We start from the raw sequence: 22,785 nt of genomic DNA, 5'->3' as shown, positions 1-22,785 counted from the left end.
CTTTCTTTGACATCTTTTGTGTTATTTCTAGAGGTCTATTTTGTGTATGCTTCTACTTCCTCTATCTTTTTCTAGCTTAACTTTTTGTACTACAGTTTTCGGTCTTTAAAACCTACTTTTACATAATCAAAACAATAAATGTTATGATAAAAATATTATGTCTTAATTAAGTATTTTAGAGCTAAGAACTACACCCACAATCTGATAGCTTACTAATAGTTGAATTATTAAGCTTAATGGAGTAGTAGAAGACCTTGTAATTACCCTGCACTTATGTAAATACCTTGCTAATTTTTATCATCTTGTCTCATAAAGACACATTAGGAGGATACCCAATAATCCTAGGGAGACCTTGGTTGGCTACTAAATATGCTTATACAATTTGTAGTTCTATTAAAATGACTATTTATATGGGTAGAGAATAAATAAATTAAACCTATGCACCATCCTAGCCTCAATTTGAATTAGAATAAGTAGTATGGCTTGATTCAGGTGGTTTTGAAGGAGAAGAAGTCAACTTTGTTGCTAATTTGATGATGATTATAGAGAACTATTCATCAATAAAAAATAAGAAGAAGAATTCTTGTCAAATGTACTTCAAATTAATTATGGCCTAGAAACCACTCAATGTTATAGTAGCATTTGTTCTTTCCAGACCATTCTTCCTTCTTTAGTAGTGGTTAAATTATCATATTTCTTTTGATAATTTGCATACATTGTTACTTCATGAAGTAGAGATTCCCTTTCTATCTAAAATATCCATGCTTGAATTAACTTCACAAGTAGAGGTGTCTGAGGGTTAAACACTAAACATCAATAGTAAACTTACTAATGATCACATAAATTCTTTTAGTCAAATGTTTATTTTCCATAAAACAATCTTTTCTTTGGACAATAGTGATATGAAAGGGTTGGATCCTAAAGTATGTACCCATCAAATACTTGTCAAAAATTAATTGGAATCTATTAGGAAACCACAAAGGAGATCTAATCAACCATTAAGAGAAAATAGTGAAAGAAGAGTTGTAAAAACTACTTCATGTCGGTTTCATTTACCCCATCTCAAAATATCATTGGGTTTGCCCACAAGTTATTGTACAAAAGAAAGGGGTTCTAAAGTAGTGGTATATTTATCTTACATGGAATTAAATTTAGAAACAAAGAAGGGCTATTTTCCTCCTCTATTTATTGATAATTCCTAGATACCCTATTAGGGAAGATGTATTTATCTTTCCTTGATGGTTCAAGTGGAAAGATTGCAATGGAGGACCAAGAAAATACAATATTCGCATGCCCTTGGGGTATATTTTCTTAATATATCTTTCCCCTTGGTATTTTTAATGCTCTAGACACTTTTTAAAGAGTTGTTCTTAGCATCCTTGCATATGTTTCAAATGACTGTATGAAGATCTACATGGATGATTTCATTATTTATGGTGCTACCCCCAATAGATAATGTAACTAAAAATTTTGTTATTGTATGTAAAATAGTAATATTAGTTGTTATTTTTTCATTGATGTCAAGCCTTATTTGGTTATACATTATTAGCACAGATGTTTATGATACTACATTTTGGGAGTATCTTGAGCACTGGAGATTATTGGCATGTTGCTTTCATGACTATTTTTGTCAATGATTCCAACGTACCATGCTTTTTGTAAAGACTGTCTAAGAAGCAAACAAATATCTTGATGGTCCAGATAATAGCTTGATTGTTGCTGATATGTAGTTTATTTAGTATAGTATCTTGATGATGTGGTTAACTATGTAGAGTCTGATTTCAAGATATAAAAAATTTATATCTAATTTATAGACAACAATTCATAGATAGAGTATTGGGAAAGTAGATCCTAATGTTTGTTTGCCAGATTACATCTAAGATGTGCAATTAGGCAATGATAGAGGACACTTAGCTGATGAAATTAGTGAGTATGCAAGGCTTAGTATCACATGCATGAAGTTTTTAATAGACTATAGGCCAATGGTTTTATTGTAATTGTAATTAATTAATTATCTTATTATAAATAATTGGGAAAGCCTCAAGGCTAACTCAAGGAATTATTATGAAGATATGGTATAAAGGAAAGATTTTTTCCTTTTTTGTAATGGAAGATACATGTTGTGATCATTTCAAGAAGTATCAAGTGCAAAAAGAAGCAGAGTGCTTACTCAATGCGTGGAAGTGATCCAAGAGATTATTGGATGTGAGATTTGTGATTTGGTTACAAGATAAGAAGGAGAAAAATTTTGGTTGACATGACAGAGAAAGAGGAAGGAATCATACAATATAATTCTATTATTTAGTAAGGAATAATATAGAGATCATTTGGATAGTGGGTTCATTAGTCATTCCCTTGAAGTTATTTGGGTAGTGGGTCCAGCTATCTTCCACAACTCCTAATAGGGTTGGAATCTCCTAATAGGGAATCAAAGTCTCATAATAGGGACTCATATGTACTGAATGTATTGATAGACTCCTAATAGGGTTCATCTTCTAACAAGGAACATTTATATTAGTAGATCATCTTGTGGGTTCCATCCCCACTGGGGTTTTCCCTCTTATCAAGGGTTTCCCTAGTTAACATATCTGGTGTTATTATGTATGAGTATCTTGTTGTGGTTTTAATTTATATAACTCATATGATTATGTTTGTCTAAGGTTAATAATTGTGATAAAAGTTGGATAGCTAATTCACCCCCATTCCCCCCACTTAGTTATATAAGTGGACTATATATTCTACCAAATGGTATTAGAGAATTAGGTCCTTGAAGGATAATCTTAACATCTTTGAGAGATCAATGGAAAATATTTTTAGAAAGGATAGTCCTAGATTTGATGGGGCCAACTGTGGCAATTGGAAGAAGAAAATGAACACTCATCTATTTTGCATGGGTCTAGGATATTGGATCTTGACAAAGAGTAAGAAGAAAATCATTAAAGAAGAAAAGCTTGAAGGATGCACTAAAGGAGGGGGAGAGAGAGAGAGAGAGAGAGAGAGAGAGAGAGAGAGAGAGAGAGAGAGAGAGAGAGAGAGAGAGAGAGAGAGAGAGAGAGATCTATTCATGTGTAACATTAGAGAAAGATAAGCTCTACTAAGAGCTCTTCTAGAGAATGAATATAGTTAGTTAAAGTCACTTGTTAACATCATATGAAATTTTGAAAGTATTAGAATCTACTTTTGAAGGTGATAATTATGCAAAGAGAATGAGATTATAGAATTGAATATGTGTATTTCAAGATGCTAGAATGATGGAAGATGAATCTATAAGAAGTTATATTATTAGAATATCATAAATTATTGTAAGAATTTGCTCTCATGGTGGAAATAAGGAAGATGATGAAGTTATATGGAAAATCTTAAAAATTTTGACACCACTATTCAAGCCAATAGCTCATATGACTCAGCTAGTAATGTCTTGGACAAAGGATTTCATAAAGGAATTATCGCTTGGAAGATTAGAATAAGTAGAAGTAGATTTTAGATAATCTAGAGATCTAGCAAGAGTCAAAACAACTTTTTGTGCCCTAAATATTCAACCTAATCTAAAAAGGAGTGAAAGCACACATGGAGATTTTGCTGGTAGTAGAAAATCTAATGAAGACAAGAAGATTGAGGAAGAAATAACCATACTTATGAGAAGAGAAAAAGATGGTAAGAAAATATTTAAATGTTGGACTTGTGATTTATTTGGTCATTATACATCTAAATTTCCTAAAAGAGAGAGAAAGTATAAGGGAAAGTTCAATCCTAGAAGAAATAGAGATATAAACTATTTTCATGCAAATGAAGATGAAGAATCTAATGGAAAAGGTCAAAGTGAAAGTTAAGTTGAATTCAAATTTGTTGCTATCGAAGAAGATGATCTTCATAGAGAGATTAGAGTAGAGAGAACATTAATTTTCCAACTAAAAAATAAATTTGATTGGATAATTGATACTGGTTGTTAGAGTTAAGTTCAAGAATCATGATGGAGGTATTATTAGAGTTGGTAACAATGCATCCTTTATATAATATAAATTAGATCTATTACCTTTGATGGTAAAACTAACATTGATGATATTCATTTTTATGATGGATTGAAGCATACTTGTTGAGTGTTGGATTGTTGGGGACAAGGGTTATCAGTCATAGTTCACTGAGAAGACCTACATTATCAAAGATAGAGATGTCAAGTTGATTGGAACTAACACTATATCTAGTGGTAATGTATTTTAGTTGAATCCTACTAAAATGACATGTTTGGTAGCTAAAGTGTATAATAGTTGGTCATGGCATAAAATATTCTATCACATAAACTTTGATAATATTGCCAAGGTTAGTAGCACTTTTGCAGTTGAAGACTTGCCTAAGATTACAAAGCCTACTAATGTATTTTGTAAAGAATGTATTTTGGCTAAGTGAAAGAAAGTATCATTTCTTGCAAGAAGTTCACTACCAAAAAGAAGCTAGAGATCATTCACATGGATCTGAGTGGTCCCTCTAGAACAAGAGCATTCTATGGTGAAAGGTATTTTATGATTCTTGTGTATGATTTCGATAGAATGATGTGAGTATCATTTCTTAAAGAGATATCTAAAGCTTTTGAAAATTTTAAGATATTTAAGAATAGAGTTGAGAATGAATCTAGTGTTAAGATAAAGTGTTTGAGATCTAATAGAGGACGACAATTCACCTCTAGAGAGTTTTAAATATTTTTTGAAGAGAATGGAATCAAAAGGTAACTATCTTCACCTAGAACACCTGAGAAAAATGGGATTTCTTAAAGAAGGAATAAGTCAATAGCAGAATCAATAAGAGTGATGTTTTTAGAGAATGATGTTTCTAAGTTATTTTGGAGAGAACTAGTCGATACAATAGTATACACTCTAAATAGAGTACAAATCAGAAAAGGTATGAACAAGACACCTTATGGACTATGGTTTGTTGGTTATTAACCTTCAATTAAGTATTTTAGAATATTTGGGAGCAAATGTTACATTAAGAGATATGATGACATTGTTAAGTTTGATCCAATAAGTGATGAAGTTATGTTTCTTAGTTATTCATTGAAAAGAAAGGCATACAAATGTTCTAAATATAGAACTAAGACAGTAGTTGAATGCACAAATGTAAGAGTTGAAAAAAAGTTTGGAACTAAGGAAAAGATGGTAGAATATAATTTAGATGAAGAAGAAAATAATTTTGGAATTGTTAGATAGCATGTTAAAGTTTTATTTGAGATCAACAATGATTTGTAGAATGATGTGTTAATTGTTGAGTAAAGAGGAGAGAAGAGATCTAATCCTAGAGAAGAAATAAGAGTTGAGATGTAAATTCCTACCTCTAATAGGAATCTGACAAAGAATTACCATCATGAACAGATAATTGGAAGCAAAGACAAAGGTGTGATGACAATGAATAGAGTAAATGAGGTGATATGTTTGATATCACAAGTTGAACCTAAGAGTGCAAATGAAGCATGTAAAGATTATCATTGGATTCAAGAAATGAAGGAATAATTAGATTAGATTATGAATAATGATATATGGGAGTTAGTTCATAGACCTGAAGACAAGAATGTGATCGGAACCAAAAGGGTATTTAGAAACAAGATTAATGAGCAAGGTGAAGTTGTGAGGAAAAAAGCTAGACTTGTATACAAGGGATATTCATAGCAAGAAGGAATAGACTATGAGGAGAAATATGCACCTATAGCTAGAATAGAAGTAGTAAGGATGTTCTTGGCTTATGTAGTGAATAATAAGTTCAAGGTTTATTAGATGGATGTTAAATCATCCTTTCTAAATGTAAAACTTGAAGAAGAGGTATATATTGAGTAGCCTAAAGGTTTTCCTTTATCAAAAGAAAAAGACATGGTAGGCATACTAAATAAAGCTTTATATGTTCTAAAGTAAGCACCAAGAACTTGATATGCAAGGTTGGATAGTTATTTGGCAAAGCATTGATTTGCTAAAGGTATGGCAGAAAATAACTTGTATTTGAAAGAAGTTGAAAATGGTTTGTTGATTATTTTAATATTTGTTGATGACATCATTTTTGGAGGTAATGATGAAGCAAGTGATAAGTTTACTAAACAGATGAAGAATGAATTTGAAATGAGCATGATAAGAGAAATGAAGGGTTTCCTAGGATTGTAGATTGTACAAAATAATGATTGTATTTTCATTTCACTAGCTAAGTGTTGGCGCTTGAAATTGTAGCCCAAATTTTGAGCACTGTTAAGAAAATTGAGCCCTATAAACGCTTTTAAATGCATATGTACCTGGTTGTCAGTTTGAGGCCTAAGAGGTGTTTAATGCTTCTAGAACTTTTCATTTAGTATGCATACTTTTTTCATGAACCTAAATTGACGTTCTGAGCCTATTCATGAAGTCCTATTTTGAGCAATTGTCGAATCTGCATTTTCACCATGTGTCAAACATCAACAAGAGGCTATGTTTTCCTTTGAATATCTTGCACCCAAAAATGTTTTGTGATTCACCACTTTGGAAGTGTCTAGTGTCCATGTCCAAGAACCTATATTTCAGATTTTGAGTTGTTTTGAGTCCGTTTGACTAGGTTTCAAACCCCTCAAAGTTGGTTAGTTACTATTTTCATGCTTTTGCAATTATTTTTGAATTTTGGGAAGCCCTGTTTGAAGATTAATAATTTTGACCCAGTTGAACAAAATGAGAAATTTCCTTTTGTGTTGCATTCTAGTGGTCAAAGACTTGTTATGTTTCAATTTTCAACTTACGAAGAATCTGTTTGATGAGTTTTAAAATGCGATTCCAAATGCAATTTCTAAAGTTTTACTGGTGTTAGCATTTACAGATTTGTCAAGACCTGTGTTCGAGACATTGTAAGTTGAGATCAATGATTACCTAGAGTAAATGGATTGTACCACTATGTTGTCCACTAAAAATACACCGAGTGTGTCAATTTTTAAGTCATGCCGAATCCATTTGCATACTTTTTCGGGTCAATTCCATTTGCAAAAAATCACTTTCTGCCATTGTTCCCAATCTGCAAATTCCAAATAGCCTACTTTGATCGCTTTCCATTTGTGCCCATTTATTTGTCATGAGCCCAAATCATAGATCCATAATGTTCTCATGGCACATAATCAATGTCCTAGTTTTCATCTCCCCATGTGCTCATTTGCATAGTTTTCAAAGCCAAATCTAAACCCAGTTTATTGTTTTTTAACATATTTACTTGCAGGTGATTTTGAGAAAGCAACTTTGACAGTCAATATATTTTGACTAGGAATTTTTCATAAGACAAGATTGGATGGGGTAAAAGTATGTAGAACAAAGAATCACTATGTCAGATTCTAGAGCCCAGTCAGAGGTTTGGGTTAGTTTTTAAGGCCAGTCAACAGATCTGCTGGCATTAAATTCATAGTTTGCAAAAGGTGGGTAAATGATTTTTAACAATCAAATTAATGCTCGAAATCAATTTCAATCAATATTAAAAGGTTAATAGATCAATTTGAAGGTTCGGTTGTCTGAAAACAAATTTTTTTTTTAGTCGGACCCACTTTGGGGTCCGACTGATTCCATCAGACTGGTAAAGATGATAATACACTATATAGAGCCATTAAGGATTGGTTGATTCATTTGAAAAGTTTTGAATGATATTGATGTTCACCATGTACATTTTTATGGCACCTCACTTGAGGTTTTCTTGCACAACTTTTGTTCAGTATCTTCCTTGGTTTGTTGGACTCCTTACTTCATGCTGAAGTGGTACATTCTATTAGGAATTCATTTCAAACCTTATGGAACCTTATGAACGATTTATTTCAGATTATGTGGGCTTTGTAGTTAATCAGCTTGAGACCCTCACAAGGGAAAAATTGGCATCTTGTTTGATATCAAACACAATGATTGCTTCTATTGGGAGTTTTAAGTGTTAAAGTACCAGGGGATATAAAGAGAGATCCCATGTTTAAAAGGAAACCTATGTGATGAGCAGAGGTAGCAGTTTAATTATAGACAATCATAGTCAAAGCTCATGTAAAGTATTAAAGCTGACACATCCTAACACTTATAAATGAAACCATGCCCTCAAAAGCATTACATGAAGACTTCACACCAAGATATGATGAGGAGAACCACACATAGAAAGAGAAAAGGCACCCTGCATTAGATCACACAAAGAGGCTCACTAAAAAATTAGAGGAAGATTCCTAGGTATTAGAAAAAGGAAATCCATGCATTTTTTTTGGGAGGAGTCCACGTAATCAAACAACAACCAGCTGCCTATAGAAAGAACTCATGCAATTAATAAATCAAGCAACAACAACAAATGTAAAAGAACATGCCAACCAAACAGGGTAGTCCAGACAATGAATGGAGAAGCATGCATGCCAAGGAGGGAGTAGGTCCACGCAAGTGGATAAAAGGGGTATCCCACTACATCTATGCTCCACACAAAGCAAACAAAAGAAAGTCACCAACAGGCAGCATGTAAACATAGAGATCCATGAGTTAAAAAAGACCAACATTCAATACAAGCCTCTAATATTAAATAGAGTGTTGGACGAGTAGAAGACATCTTAAAAGAAAGGCATAGAGGCCATCTCAAGAGGCCCACATTGGTAAAAAAGTAGCCAATGAGATAACAACTCATGCACTCAAAGCAAAGTCCCAGGCAATAGAAATGGAGCCATTGCAATGTCCTAGTCCACGTAGATCATAGAGCAATCCCACACCAATCAACGAAACATGCAGGCAATAGAAAGGGAGCTCTCGAGCATTAAAAAAGAAACCCTATGCAACTTATCACATCTAATATGGAGAGGAAAAAATCCACATTTTTTAAGCAGTTGATGTCTGAGTAAGGCACTCCATCAAGGAACAGGGGGTAGACCACAACTTTAGCAATAGAGGCACATAAATTATAGTCCACAATAGATGCAAATGAAAGAGGAGCCCTACATAAATAGAAGGATGAAAATGCAGCTTGCAAATGAGGATATCCACGCATTTTACAAGCCATTGCATACAAGGTGGGGAGTTTTGCATGTATGGAGGGGAGAGTTTTAATGTTGAGTGAGGAGCAATCTCCACCACGTCTATGGCAATTGAAAGGGGAGGCTCATATGACTTTGTAGGGGAGTTTGATATTAAAGAAATATAATGGGCAGGGTATTTTGTAAAGGAGCAGCTCATGTAATGAAGAAAGCCATTCACAGAGAGAAGAAGAGGAATTTTTCTTTCAAATATATATATCGCACATTGGATAGGAGTCTATTTCAAAATGTTTTTAAATACTCCTCCACATGATGACTATGTGTCTTATAGATTGAAGGCTTTTGTAAGTCAAGGATCATGTACTGACGGATTCACCGTGGATGGTTTGTTGGTGTGAAAAACAAGACAAATTTTGACCAAATGAACATGCATATTAACTAGAATGATGTCACTTGGAGCTTGCCTAAAAATTGAAGAATCTAGCTATTTTCTACCTTGCTAGCTGGAAAGCCCTAGGTTTTTCAACTAGCGACATAGCGAGTTGCCAGAAAACCATAAAAATTTGGCAAGAGGCAAGAGGGTCTTGCTTCTAGATGGTGTTAGTGAATTGGGTCGTGCCAAGTGGTAGCTGGCAAATGAGTCAGTAATGATCATAGATGATGTAGTGTTTCAAACCAATCACAAGGTGCCATGTGGCACAAATTTTGAGGCAGGATGATGTGGCAAGAAGATCTTGAGATGCATCGGATCATGCCACATGGAAAATTCAAGGGTTTTCGCTATATCGCCAAAGGAAAGTTGTAGGGAAGATAACATGGTGACATAGCGAGAAGATGATACATGTCACTGACATGGTGGAAGGTGGATGAATCTCATGCTGACATGTGACAAGCATGGTCAAACCAAGTTTGACCCGAGTGAAAAAAGTGGAAGAAAAATCAAAGTTTTCAAAAATTAATATTTAAATATTTTTTCTCAGAATCATGTGTAGGTCATTTAAGTAAAGTCTCAGACTTTTAATATAGTTCAAACTATGTAAAAGGTTTTAAATTTTGCAAAAATGTTATGCAAACCTACAAATGGGCCATGAACTTCAGAAGGCCATATCAAGGGCATTGTTAAACCGAAATGGGCACTTTAATATACCATCGAAATTAGAACGAGCTAAATTTTCTATTTTTGAAGTTAGTTTGTGTACAGGTGTTCACTGGTTTAGCCTGTAAGCTAATTTTTGATTCCCAAAGCATTCTCAATAGAATGACCAAAATTTGTCACTAATTATCATAATTGGTCATGATGCAGATATAAAGGCTTGGTGAAGTGTAAAAGTGAAGAAAATTGATTTTAATTAGTTTTCTTGTATTCTTGAGGCCATCTCAACTGATTTTTACCTTTTAGCTTTGAGCTTTTACCTTTAGTTCACTTTTACTTCAGAATTAGTTATGATCTTTCATCATGATGTTTATGAGATATTGGATGCCTCTGAAAGAAAATTGAAAAAGGGATCTGATATTCAGTTGAAGAGAGAAGGTAGAGAGATTCTTTTGATAGCAAAGAGAGGGAATTTCATGTGGATAGATGTCAATTGCAGATTCAATTCGGGAATTCCTTCCTCTATATCAATCTCTTTCTTTCTCATTGTACAGGTTCCTATTTTTGGAAGAAAAAAAGTTAATTGTTGGGATACCATTGAGAGTTCCATTTTTTCACTATAAGACCATTGGTTCTAGTTTTTGAGATGTTTCCTTAACTATGACACCATTCTTTTAGCATAATTCTTCTTGTATGAACAATAGTAGGATGATAAATGTAGATAGTTCAGATCTATTAGGCTCTTTATGAGTTAATTTCATGTATTTGGTTGTATTGTTTCAAGGAAATGAATACAAATGAGCAATAACTTCATTGAGTTTCATTTTGAATCTTGTCTCCTATCACAGTGAACTTCAATATTTTACGATCTTTGAACAAAGAGCCTAGATCATACTTGCAGTCCCTTAAGGCTGTATGTTGTCTTATTTTTGCTTGTAACTCAAGGGGTTATGTAAAATGCTTTAGTGAATCAACAACGTTGCAGGTTTATTGAGAAGGATATCATGTAAGAATGAGGTTTGAATTGAGCACAGATGTTTATTTACAAGGTAAATAGATAGATTGTATATCTAAATATATAAATAAGTATCAGATATCCATATGTATGCATTTGATTCATGGATTTTCCCAATGGATTAGGCACTGGTCAGCTACAGAATCATTAAAGTCTGACTGCTGCATATCTAAGGGTTTGTTGAATTCAACATTATTAATCAAATGATCTTTCCTTTTCATGTTGAAGGACATAAATGTAATTCCCTCACCCAGCTTCTGAGATTTATAGATTTGAAATTAGCTATTGAAGATCTATGTCTTTTCTTAAGCCATTAGGAGATATAAGGGTTTTAATCTACTTAATAGATTTAGGGATATGTTTTTGCACTATTACGATATCAATTGAATCTCAGGTCCACCCACCTAGGTTTTGCAAAGCCTAAAGTAGAACAAGTGTCAAGCCTTATAGTTGGCCCAGTGTCTAAAATGGCATGTTGAAAATGTGAGTTAGCTGCCCCTAGATATGTCATATTCTCATTGGGATAATTGAAAACCCTCTAGCATTTTCAAACACCAACAAAATGGTGACTCTTCTGGGGACTGTATTGAATCTTTATGATAGACAAACCTTGAGAATTTGAAGAAGATTCAATACAATAGGAAGGCTATGCTATAGCAATAGGATTGTGTGAGGTGTTTACCATTTCTCTATTGATGTTTTATGTTCCCCAGTCAAGCTTTATTCATGGACAATAGTGTGTTGTGTAACTAGATGTAAATTGTGTTCTATGACTATTATAAGTCTATCTTCAATCAGTTTAGACTTTATAAGTGTTGTTGAGAAAGTTCAGAGTCAAGAATTGATTTATAAAATGTAGTTGCTTTTCAAGGTGATTAACGATCTACAAGTTTTCTCCTACATCGAAGGTCTGGTTCAAATTTCTCAAGTGACAAATTATGTTTTATTTCTCACATGAGTGAGTGGCGACTCCCAAATCTCTATACCAATTTGTTCCTAGTTGATTTCATTGCAAAATTTTGAAGAACTTTTAGTTGTATGGGCAGATCTAAAGTTTTTGATAGTCTTTTGGAAAGGAATTATACATTCTTGATAAGTTTTTAAGTGTTGTTTGCAATCTTTTGTTATAAGAAATTGAAGTGTAAAAAATGAATCACATCAGTGATTATTTTATTCCTCTTGCAAAGAGGTGGTGGCTCTACAAAGTTTGATGAGTGTTGTAAAGGATTTTCAATCTTGCAACTGTGCCAAATGAGCAGATCAAAGTTTAGCATCAGCACTTGAGGTATTTTGGTTTTCATGTTTTCTTTTTATGGAAGTCAAAAGTTGTTAAAAATGGTTGCCTCCATCTAGTGGTTTCAGCACTAAGTTTCTGAGTCTAGGTCTGAAAGTGATGTGCTGACTCTTGAAAGTGTTCGTGCAAATATTTCTAGATTGAAAAGAAAGATTCATGATAAGACTGTCTTAATGTTAAGAAATACAATTGGTGATAGTAAGGGTCTTAGTTGATTTCAAATTTATATGAAGTTCAAATTAGTAGTTATGAATCTTGATGAGTTTTTCAAACCTGAGGAGTCTTCATGGCCAGTGGTACTCTTAGAATTTTTTATGCCAAATTTGGTTGATTGGCTAGCCAAGATAAGATTAGATAAGATTTATGAAATCCAAGATTTTATCATGGATGTTGAAAGTGTTTTGAATGCTAATGAGTCTACTGAAAATGATGTCAAGGATGAAGAATCTTAGTTTTATGAATCAGAGGATAGTAATGAGCAACTTGATGATGTGCATAATGTGGATTCATCTTTTTATGATGATGATTGTCAAGCAGAAGAAAGGTGTAACAACAGTAATAGTCCTTCTTCTAGTGATGAATGTAAATATTCTAAGATACCGATTGTTGAGGTGTTGTCTAAGGAAGCAGATTTATGTAATGATCAGAGTTCTAATTTTTCAGAATATGTTACTAATAAGTCTGTTGTGGTAAATGTGCCAAGCCATCCAAATAACAATCACATCCAATTAGAAGAACGATGAAGTCTTGTTAAGTGTTGATGAGATTTCTGAATTTTTGGCTCACAATTTTGAAAAGTATGCTAATATATCTAAGGATGCTTATGTTTTGCCACATTTTGCAATTTCATATAGTGAAGTCAAATCCCCTAAATTTGATGCTGAAGAAGAGGTGGTTTCAGAATATGCTTTGTCAAATTTTGGAGGTGTATGTGATGGTAATATGTACATCAATGCACATGATGACTTCTATGTTGAAAATGAAGATGTAGAGATAAGGTCTAATTCTGGTTCATATTTTTCTCATTTTCATGAAGATGAGATACATTTTGATAGCTCATATGACAAGAAAAGTAATATTAATGAAATGGTTTATCCTAGTGAGTTGTTTGAGGAAAATTTTTATACGGATCAACATATTGTTAGAATGCGATTTCATGATGACTCTTGTGATTTAGTATCTAATCATTTGTTAGAATATGAAGACAATATAGTTTCTATTCAATCTGATTTATGGTGTACTGATGTTGCAAGTGAAGAGAAATCAAATTTCTCATACTCTTCATATTCGGAGGCATAAGGTGAGTTACAATCTGATTCATGTAACTCGTTGAATGAAGTAGAATACCAAGCTTTTGTGTTTCCAGTTGAAGGAATCCATCATTCAATCAGTAGTGATCAGTTTCAGTTTAATGTTAGTTGTTATGGTCACACTGATTCATATTTTCACAGTGAGGAAAGTGAAGAAAGTATGTCTGATTTTTATACGCACTATGAAGATAATGATGATAGTTTTGTTTTGCATAATGAGCTAATTGCAAATACTAATATGTTGGGTGAAACAAATGAAAATTAGAATTTTAGTTTACCTCAAGAGAATGTAAATGAAAATTAGGTGTATGGCAGAGGTAAGAAGTTTTGAAAAACTTTCTGGTGGCCCAGGGCCATCATTTGTACATAGTAGGTGTAGTAGTTTCCTGTTTTCAATAAAGTTGTTCAAGAGAAGATTTTCTGTCAGGTCTATGGTTTGTTTCTCCCAGAGATATGAATCCTTGCCATGCCCACAAGGGAAATGCATCCCCAAATAGAGCCACTATTAGCACTCGAAATTGTAAATTGAGCCCTATAAACACTTACAAATGCATACGTACCCAGCTGCCAGTTTGAGGCCTAAGAGGTGTTTAATGCTTCTAGCACCTTTCATTTAGTATGCCTACTTGTTTCATGAAGCTAAATTGACGTTCTGAGCCTTTTCATGAAGTCCTGTTTTGAGCAATTGTCAAATGTGCATTTTCACCCTTAGTGTCAAACAACGACAAGAGGCTGTGTTTGCCTTTGAATACCTTGCACCCAAAAATGTTTTTTGATTCACGGCTTTGGGAGTTTCTAGTGCCCATATCCAAGAACCTATTTTTTAGATTTTGAGTCAATTTGAGTTCGTTTGACTAGGTTTCAAACCCCTCAAAGTTGGTCAGTTATTGTTTTTATGTTCTTGCAATAATTTCTAAATTCTGGGAAGCCCTGTTTGATGATTAATAATTTTGACCCAGTTGACCAAAATGAGAAAATTCCTTTTCCGTTGCATTCTAGTGGTCAGAGACTTGTTATGTTTCAAGTTTCAGCTTACAAAGAATCCATTTGATGAGTTTTCAAATGCGATTCCAAATGCAATTTCTAAAGTTTTACTGGTGTTAGCATTTACAGATTTGTCAGGACCCCTGTTCAAGTTGTTCGAACTTGAGATCTATGATTGCCTAGATTAAATGGATTGTACCACTGTGTTGTCCACTAAAAATGCTTCGAGTGTGTCAGTTTTTAAGTCATCACGAATCCATTTGCATACTTTTCCAAGTCAATTCCTTTTGCAAACAATCACTTTCTGCCATTGTTCCCAATCTAGAAATTCCAAGTAGCCTAATTTGATTGCTTGCCATTTGCACCTAGTTATTCATCATGAGCCCAAATCATAGATCCATAATGTCCTCATGACAGAGAATCAGTGTCCCAATTTTAATCTCCCCATGTTCTCATTTGTCTAGTTTTCAAAGCCAAATCCGAACCCAATTTTTTGTTTTCTAACGTGTTTACTTGCAGTGATTCTAAGAAAGCAAATTTGATGGTCAATATCTTTTGACTGCAAATTATTCATAAGATGAGATTTGTGGGGTAAAAGTGTGTAGAACAAAGAATCAGTGTGTTAGTTCTAGAGCTCAGTCAGAGGTTTGGGTCAGTTTGTAAGGCCAATCAACAGACCTTCTGGCATTAAATTCATAGTTTGAAAAAGGTGGGTAAATGAGTTTTAATGATCAAATTAATGCTCGAAATCAATTCCAATCAATATTAAAAGTTTAATAGATCAGTTTAAAGGTTCAGTTGTCTAGAAATGAAATTTCTTTTTAGTCAGACCCACTTTGGGGTCTGACTGATTCCATTAGACTGGGAAAGATGATGATACACTATATAGAGCCATCAAGGATGGGTTGATTCATTTGAAATAATTTAGATGATATTGATGTTCACCATGTACATTTTTATGGCACCTTGCTCAGAGTTTTCTTGCACAACTTTTGTTCAGTATCTTCCTTGGTTTGTTGGACTCCTTGCTTCATGTTGAAGTGGTACATTCTGTTAGGAATTCGTTCCGAACCTTATGAACCATTTATTTCATATTCTATGGGCTTTATAGTTAATCAGTCTGAGACCCTCTCAAGGGGAAAATTGGCATCTTATTTGACATCAAACATAATGATTGCTTCTATTGGAAGTTTTAAGTGTCAAAGTAGTAAGGGATATAAAGAGAGATCCCATGTTTAAAAGGAAACCCGTGTGATGAGCAGAGGTGGTGGTTTAATTATAGACAATCACAGTCAAAGCTCATGGAAAGTATGAAAGCCCACACATCCTCACACTTCTAAAGGAACCCAAGCCCTCAAAAGCATTACAAGAAGACTTCACACCAAGATATGATAAGGAGAACCACACATAGAAAAAGGCACCCTGCATTAGATCACACAAAGAGGCTCACTAAAAAGTTAGAGTAAGATGCCTAGGCATTAGAAGAAGGAAATCCATGCATTTTTTCAGGGAGGAGTCCACGTGATCAAATAGAAACCAACTGCCTATGAAAAGAACTCATGCAATTAATAAATCAAGCAACAACAACAAATGTAAAAGAACATGCCAACCAAACAAGGCAGTCCAGACAATGAATGGAGAAGCATGCATGCCAAGGAGGGAGCAAGTCCACGCAAGTATATAAAAGGGGTCTCCCACTGTAGCCATGCTCCATGCAAAGCAAACAAAAGAAAGCCACCAATAGGCAGCATGTAAACACATAGATCCATGAGTTAAAAAAGACCAACGTTCAATACAAGCCTCTAATATTAAATAGAGTGTTGGACGTGTAGAAGCTAGCTTAAAAGAAAGGCATGGAGGCCATCTCAAGAGGCCCATGCTGGAAAAAAAGTAGCCAATGAGATAAGAACTCATGCACTCAAAGCAAAGCTACAGGCAATAGAAATGGAACCGTTACAATGTCCTAGTCCATGTAGGTCATAGAGCAATCCCATGCCAATCAACAAAACATGCAAGCAATACAAAGGGAGATCTCAAGCATTAAAAATGAAACCCCACTCACAATTGTCCACGTCCAATATGGAGAGGAAACAACCCACATTTTTGAAGTAGCTAATGCCTGAGTAAGGTACTCCATCAAGGAACAGGGGGCAAACCACAACTTTGGCAGGGGAGGCACATAAATTACAATCCATGGAAGATGCAAATGAAAGAGGAGCCTTGCATAAATAGAAGGATAAAATGCAGCTTGCAAATGAGGAGATCCACGCATTTTACAAGCTGCTTCATACAAGGTGGGGAATTCTGCACGTATGGAGGGGAGAGTTTTAATGATGAGTGAGGAGAAATCTTCACCATGTCTATGGCAATTGAAAGGGAGGCTCACATGACTTTGCAAGGGAGTTTGATATTAAAGAAATATAATGGGCATAGTAGTTTGTAAAGGAGCAACTCACATAATGAAGAAAAGCCATTCATGGAGAGAAGAAGAGGAATTTATCTTTCAAATATATATATCCCACATTGGGTAGGAGACTATTTGAAAATGTTTTTAAATACTCCTCCACACAATGATTGAGTGTCTTATAGATTGAAGGCTTTTGTAAGCTGAGGATCATGTGCTGAGGGACCTGCTATGGATGGTTGACTGGTGTGAAAAACAAGAAAAAATTTGACCAAATGAACATGCATATTAACTAGGATGACGTCACCTGCAGCTAGCCTAAAAATTCAAGAATCCAGCTAGTCACTACCTTGCTAGCTGGAAAACCCTAGGTTTTTTGGCTAGCAACATAGCGAGTCATATTTGACAAGAGGCAAGAGGGTCCTACTTCTAGATGGCATCAGCAAATTAGGTAGTGCCAAGTGGTAGCTGGCAGATGAGTCAATAATGATCATAGATGATGTAGTGTTTCAAACCAATCACAAGGTGCCATGTGGCATAGATTTCAAGGAAGGATGATGTGGCGAGTAAATCTTGAGATGCATCAGATCATGCCACATGGAAGATCCGAGGGTTCTCGCTAGATCACCAAAGGAAAGTTGATAACATGGTGACATAGCGAGAAGATGACACATGTCACTGACACGGTGGAAGGTGGAAAAATCTCATGCTAACATGTGGCAAGCATGGTCAAACCAAGTTTGACCTAAGTGAAAAAGTGGAGGAAAAATCAAAGTTTTCAAAAATTATTTTAATTTTTTTCTCAGAATCATGTGCATTTCATTTAAATAAAGTCTTAGACTTTTAATATAGTTCAAACTATGTAAAAGATTTTAAATTTTGTAATTATGTTATGCAAACCTTCAAATGGGCCCTAAAATTCAGAAGGCCATATTAGGGGCATTTTAAAACCAAAATGGGCACTTCAATATACAAACAGAACTGGAACAAGCTGAATTTTCTATTTTTGAAGTTAGTTTGTGCATAGGTCTTCACAGTTTAGCCTATAAGCCAATTTGTGATTCCCAGGGCATTCTTAGCATAATGAACAAAATTTGTCACTGATCATCAGAATTGGTCATGATGTAGATATAAAGGCTTGGTGAAGTGTAAAAGTGAAGAAAATCAATTTTAATCAGTTTTATTGTATTCTTGAGGCCATTTTAACTAATTTTTACCTTTTACCTTTTATCTTGAGTTCACTTTTACTTCAGAATCAGTTATCATCTTTCATCATGATGTTTCTGAGATATTGGATGCCTCTGAAAGAAAATTGAAAAAGGGATCTAATATTCAATTGAAGAGAGAAGGTAGAGAGAGTCTTTTAATAGCAAAGAGAGGGAATTTCATGTGGATAGATGTCAATTGCAGATTCAATCTGGGAATTCCTTCCTCTATATCAATCTCTTTCTTTCTCATTGTATAGGTTCCATTTTTTTGAAAAAAAAAGTTCATTTCTGTGATACCATTGAGGGTTCTAGTTTTTCACTGTGAGACCATTGGTTCTAGTTTTTGACATATTTCTTTGAATATGACACCATTCTTTTAGCAAAATTCTTTTTGTATGAATAGCAGTAGGATGATAAATATAGATAGTTCAGATCTATTAGGTTCTTTATGAGTTAATTTCATGCATTTAGTTGTATTGTTTCAAGGAAATGAATACAAATGAGTAAGAACTTCATTGAGTTTCATCTTGAATCTTGTCTCCTATCTTAGTGAACTTCAATGTTTTACGATCTTTGAAAAAAGAGCCTATATCGTAGTTACAGTCCCTTAAGGCTATATGTTGTCTTATTGTTGCTTGTAACTCAAGGGGTTATGTAAATGCTTTAGTGAATCAACAGGGTTACAAGTTTATTGCAAAGGATATCATGTAAGAATGAGGTTTTAATTAAGCATAGATTTTTATTTACAAGGTAAATAGATAGATCGTATATCTGAATATATAAATATGTATCAGATATCCATATGTATGCATTTGATTCATGGATTTTCCCAATGGATTAGGCACTAGTCAACTACAGGATCATTAAAGTCTTACTGCTGCATATTTGAGGGTTTGTTGAATTCAACATTATTAATCAAAGGATCTTTCCCTTTCATGTTGAAGGACCTGAATGTAATGCCCTCACTCGGCTTCTAAGATTCATAGATTTGCATTTAGCTATTGAAGATCTGTGTCTTTTCTTAATCCATTAGGAGATATAAGGGTTTTCATTTGCTTAATAGATTCAAGGATATGTTTTTGCATTGGTACAATATCGATTGAATCTCAGGTCCACCTGCCTAGGTTTTGTAGAGCCTAAAGTAGAAGAAGGGTCAAGCCTTATAGTTGTCCTGGTGTCTGAAATGGCATGTTGAAAATGGGAGTTAGCTACCCCTAGATATGTCATATTCTAATTGGGATAATTGAAAACCCTCCAACATTTTCAAACACCAACATTAAGTACTTGAATGATTTGTTGAAAAGGTTTGGTTTGGAAATTTGTAATCTTGTTGGTACACCTATGATAACTAGTCACAATTTATCTAGAAAATATGAGACACCTATAGTAGAGAAGAAGAAGTATTGATCCATGATTAGAGGTTTGTAGTATCTCGCTCACACTAGAAGAGATATCTAAAATACAATTATGATTGCAGCTAGGTTTCAAGCTGAAGGAATATCATTTTGCAGTAGTAAAGAGAATATTCATATATTTGAAAGGGACATCTAACTATGGAATTTGGTATGATAGATTGAGTGATTTTACTCTATGTGCATATATTGATGCATATTTGGAAGGTAGTATGGATGATAGAAAGAACACTAGTGGTGGAGCATTCTTTCTTGGAGGAAGATTGGTTTCTTGGATAAGTAAGAAGTAAGATTGTATTTCACAGAGTGCTATAGAGGTGTAGTATATTGTAGTAGAAAATAATTGTAATCAAGTTATGTGGATGAAGTAGATGTTGAAGGATATCATAATTGAGTTTGAAGAACCTATTATCATTTACTGTGATAACACATGTATAGTGAGTATGTTTGAAAATCTTATAGTGCATTCTAAGACTAAGCATATATCTATTAAGTATCATGTGGTGAGAGAGAAAGTAGAAAAAAAGGATATCAGATTGGAGTATGTGAGTACTAAAGATTAGATTGAAAATATCTTTATTTGTTAAGTACTTGAGATGTATGCTTGGGGTTATGCCCCTACCTACTTCTGAGTAGATGATGCAATGAGTGCATCAGTCCAGTGGCACAGAGCACTATTGTTAGCCTAGACTAAATGCTGATGCTTCCCATGTGGGGGATTATCCATGATGATCTGAGTCATTGAGGACTCTTGGCATTTGGCATTGAATAATTTCTTTGGACACTTGAGCTGGTTGATGACTTGGTGCAACATATTAGCAATTGGTATTTAACAATTCATATGTTGTAACATTGTGATTAAGGTCTTTGACATTGACATCAATGGGGGAGAGCATGCATGAAAAACATTCCTTAAGGCATGAGGGACAATATGCATGAAAGAAATAACTCCTAAGAAATGGAGGAGATATACCTCTTTAGAGAGATTTAGAAAGATTCATGAAAGGAAGCAAGAATATGCATTTGATGTATTGTGAATTATTTTTGTGTGAAGTAAAAAATTGATGTCTAAGAAGAAAGAGTATACACCTATTGTGCACCTATTATTTTGAGATTCTTTCTAGCATAAGGATTGTAGATGTTAGTCTCAAAATCTAGAGGATTTTAGACTTTCTTGATGGAGAGGATTTGAGAAGATGTAAACAGAAGTAACAACAGAGTATTACTTGGTATTCTTGGAACTTAGATTTTTTTCATCTATGTTGCCATCAACGCCAAAGGGGGAGATTGTTAACATGAATATTGATGATACTACATTTTGGGAGTATCCTGAGCATTGGAGAGTATTGACATGTTGCATTAATGATTGTGTCTTTCATTGATGCCAACATCGCATGGTTTCTATAAAGACTGACTGAGTAGCAAGCATAGATCTTGATGGTATGGATAATATTTTGATTGTTTAGTGATGTGCAGCTATGGAAATGTTTAGTATAATAACCTGCTAGCGTGGTTAAGTGAGTAGAGTATGATTCAAAGATGTATGAAGGTGGCACCTAATTTACATAGAGAAGTTTAGAGATAGAGTATTGAGAAAGTAGTTCATGATTTTTTCTGCTAGATTACATTTGGGATGCAGTAAGAAGATGTGCAAGCTGATGATGTCAATGAGTGTGCAAGCCTTAGTATCGCACATGTGAAGTTTTGTATAGGCTATGAGATGATAGTGCTATTGTAATTGTAATTAATTAATTATCTTATTATAATTAATTAGGAAAGCATCAAGGCTGACTCAAGGAATTATTATGAAGATATGGTATAAAGGAATGATGTTTTCCTTGTTTGTAATGGGAGATACATGTTGTGTTCATGGCAAGAAATGTGAAGTGCAAAAAGAATTAGAGTGTTTACTGAATGCATGTAGGTGATCCAAGGGATTATTAGATGCGATATTTGTAATCTACTTAGAAGATCAGAAGGAGAAGAAGTCTAATTCATAGGATAGATAAATAGGAAGGAATAGTACAATACAATTCTATTATTTTACAAAGAATAATACAAAGATCATTTGAATAGTGGGTTTATTCATCTTGCCCTTGAAGATATTTGGGTAGTGGGTCCATCTATCTTCTACAACTCTTGATGGGGTTGTCATCTTCTAACAAGAATTCAAAGTCTTCTAATAGGGACTCATATATACTGAATGTATTCATAGACTCCTAAAAAAGTCAATCCTCTAACAAGGAATATTTATATCAGTACATCATCTTGTGCATACCATCCCCACTAGGGTTTTTCCTTTGATCAAGGGTTTCCCTAGTTAACATATATATCATGTTATTGTGTATGATTATCTTGTTGTGGTTTCATTTTATATTACTCAAATGGTTCAGTTTGTTTAAAGTTGATAGTTGTGATAATAGTTGGATAACTAATTCACTCCTCTCTATGCAACCTCCTCCCCCCCCCCCCCCCAACTCAATTATATTAGTGGACTATATATTCTAACATACATTATGCTAATTTAGTAGAGTGCCATATCATTTGATCAATGAAGAGGATTTGAAGAAATGATGATGATGGCATAGTTGATAAGTATTGGTATTCAATTAGTACTTGAATGAATTGGACCTTGATAGTGTAATAGTGGGTTGATTATTTTGTAATCATGTGATGTTGTGATGAAGTTCATGGATTTACTAACTTAAAAAATCTACACAATACAAGAAAGAAATAAAGTAATAACCAAGCATCTCAAAAAGTAAAGATGGAGTTTAGTGTTAATCGAGTGTAGTGTTACCTGAGTAAAGTTGTAATATTCATCAAGTATAAGATGGAAGAATAAGTTAAGGAAGATGAGATCTGAGGCTAATTTATGATGAAAATAAAGAATGTTTGAGAAGTTCAAATAATAAAGTCAAACTTTGTTACAAAATCTACAATTGGAAAAATATAACAAAGATTTAATGAAGGAGATTTAAGCAAGATAAGGATGAGTACAAAGTTCAAGGAAGTTCTATTTTATGGGTGTCTAAATACAAAGAATTTGAGATATACATATGTGTTTATGAGGAAATATGTGGTAGGATTTGGAAGGCCAAAG

The sequence above is a fragment of the Cupressus sempervirens genome, chromosome 3 (assembly GCF_028749045.1).
Source record: "Cupressus sempervirens isolate cs-2001-9-10 chromosome 3, ASM2874904v1, whole genome shotgun sequence".
NCBI lineage: Eukaryota > Viridiplantae > Streptophyta > Pinopsida > Cupressales > Cupressaceae > Cupressus > Cupressus sempervirens.
This window is presented reverse-complemented; position numbering follows the sequence as displayed.